Source organism: Symphalangus syndactylus, chromosome 9 (genome assembly GCF_028878055.3).
Source record: "Symphalangus syndactylus isolate Jambi chromosome 9, NHGRI_mSymSyn1-v2.1_pri, whole genome shotgun sequence".
In the NCBI taxonomy this organism is placed as follows: Eukaryota; Metazoa; Chordata; class Mammalia; order Primates; family Hylobatidae; genus Symphalangus; species Symphalangus syndactylus.
In genome coordinates, this window is record NC_072431.2 from 19,609,785 (window position 1) to 19,612,568 (window position 2,784).

General features: G+C 50.1%; 1 pseudogene; it reads right to left on the reverse strand.

The window, feature by feature from the left end:
* Positions 1-729: 729 nt before the first annotated feature.
* On the reverse strand, positions 730-1,219 carry LOC129490621 (large ribosomal subunit protein uL23-like; annotated as a pseudogene).
* Positions 1,220-2,784: the final 1,565 nt, after the last annotated feature.

Here is a 2,784-nt window from a genome sequence, read left to right on the forward strand (position 1 = left end):
CAGGTGATCCTCCTACCTTGGCCTCCCAAAGTGCTGGGATTACAAGCATGAGCCACCACGCCAGGTGGCTACTTTCTCTGAGTATCGCCTAATGTTCTTCCTGCTTTGCATTCTTTTCAACCCTTAATTTGGATCACCAGCGCCTAAAATCGTTTTTGGTACATAGAAAGCATTCAAATTAAAAGGTTTTTGAAGAAATGAATGAACTTTCATCTGAACCGTGGACGAAGAGGTCCTGTGTTTCTAGATTTTACAGTAGAAAATCCTGCCTCACTTAGCCTCTTTATTTTGCCTCTAGGCAGAGATTTCTCAGGGAGAAATCATCTGGGAGGCCCATCGTCTTTTCATAGTCTTTGAGTGCATAAAAGTGTTCCCCTGTTTTCAAAAAAAAATTTTTTTTTTTTGAGACGGAGTCTCGCTCTGTCACCCAGGCTGGAGTGCAGTGGCGCGATCTCAGCTCACTGCAAGCTCCGACTCCCGGGTTCACGCCATTCTCCTGCCTCAGCCTCCCGAGTAGCTGGGACTACAGGCGCCCGCCAACACGCCCGGCTAATTTTTTTGTATTTTTAGTAGAGACGGGGTTTCACCATGTTAGCCAGGATGGTCTCGATCTCCTGACCTCGTGATCCGCCCGCCTTGGCCTCCCAAAGTGCTGGGATTACAGGCTTGAGCCACCGCGCCCGGCCAAAAAAATTTTTTTACGGTGAAAATATATACATATATTTAGAACTAGCCAGCTGGACTCAATTTAGAGGATACCAATTTTTTGGCAACATCCAAAACATCGCTATCAGGAGCCAGTCAAACATATGCCTTCTTCTCTCCATCAGGCCGAATCAGGGTGTTGACCTGGGCCGCATCAATGTCACAGAGCTTCTTCACAGCCTGTTTGATCTGGTGCTTGTTGGTTTTAACATCCACCCTGAACACAAGTGTGGTGGTGTCTTCTATCTTCTTCATGGCGGACTCAGTGGTCCGCAGAAACTTGATGATGGCACAGTGGTCAAGCTTGTTTCTCCTGGGGGCGCTCTTCCGAGGATATTTGGGCGGCCTCCAGAGTCGCAGTGTCTTGGGCCTCTGGAAGGTGGGTGACGTGCGGGTCTTCTTTTTTTGTGTGGATGTGGACACCTTTCAACACTGCCGTCTTGGCCTTTAAAGCCTTCGCTTTGGTTTCGGCTTTAGGAGGGGCAGGCACTTCCTTCTTCGCTTTCGGCGCCATCTTGTGAAAAGGGTCGTGTTTTCAAAAATTGTATCACTGACTTTTGCTCAATAGGAACTGTACTTTGAGGTTTTTCTTTTCTTTTCTTTTCGAGACGGAGTCTCGCTCTGTCGCCCAGGCTGGAGTGCAGTGGCGCAATCTCGGCTCACTGCAAGCTCCGCCTCCCGGGTTCACGCCATGCTCCTGCCTCAGCCTCTCCGAGTAGCTGGGACTACAGGCGCCCGCCACCACGCCCGGCTAATTTTTTTGTATTTTTAGTAGAGACGGGGTTTCACCGTGGTCTCGCTCTCCTGACCTCGTGATCCGCCCGCCTCGGCCTCCCAAAGTGCTGGGATTACAAGCGTGAGCCACTGCGCCCGGCCTTGAGGTTTTTCTTTCAAAATTGGTAATGGATTTGCCTCTGGGTTTACCTTCCTTTCCCTCTTCAAGGACATACATTAACAAAGGACTATCAGGTTTGGGACCATGCCATTGAAACAGAAAAAGTTCCCTTGTCCCCCCTTGCAGGGCGTGCAGTGGGGGTGTGGCTCGCTTCTTCAGTGCTCCGATGCTCAAACTTCTAGAGGAGCATACAGATGGGCAGGCTGTGGGGCTCTGACCCCACAGCAGCGTCTAGGGGTGAATATTTACAGCTCCTGAAGCCCCAGTGGGCGTGTGTTACAGGATGCTCTTTTAGTTTTGCTATCTCTAGGCAGCTGGTGTTAACCAGCTCAGTTAAACCCTCTACCTTGTCGCAAGGACAGAGGGCTTTCTGTATCCCAGGTTCTTGCCTTGGTGTACCTTCCGAAGAATCGGATCACAAATGGGCTTGGAGAATGAGTACAAGGTTTTATTGAGTGGCAGTAGCTCTCAGCAGATGGGGGAGCCAGAAGGGAGATGGTTTTCCCCTGGAGTCGGGCGCGCGCTCCTTCGACTACCCCAGCTGAACTCCACGTTATTCTGCTGGTCAGTGGCTAGCCTGCATGCTGGTGCCTGTTGGTGCGTTCCTCTAGATGTCCAGCTGCCTGTGTCCTCCACTGAAGTGCTCCTCTCTAGGTCCAGCTGCTTCTGTCTCTGCCTTGCTAGGGTCTCGAGTTTTTATAGGCACAGAATGAGGGCGTGGCAGGCCCAGGTGGTCTTAGGAAATGCAACATTTGGGCAGGAAATGCCTGTCCTCACCTAGGTCCCTGGGGGTGGAGCCCTAGCCAGGGACCACGCCCTCCTCTCCGCAGCAATTCCCTTCCCTTCCCTTCTTCTGTGTCATTTAAAGGGACCAAGCTCTTCCCTTCCCAGCACTCTCCTTCCGTATCACCATAACCACAGAAGAAAGAGGATTTACCTCCATAGAGCTCAAACCTTAATATTTTAGCATAAAATGTTTTAGCGTAAAAGAACTCTAGTGGTTCATAAATCTCTTCACTTTCTTCTTTCTCTAACTGGACTGATTTTCAAACATCCCTCTTCTTTTCTCATCTAAAGCATTGCTCCTAGCCCAAGCAGTGGAACTCAGATCTGTCCCTGGAAAAAATGAGAATGGTGACATAAAATGTGAGCAATGGCTGGACATGGTGGCTCATGCCTACAAT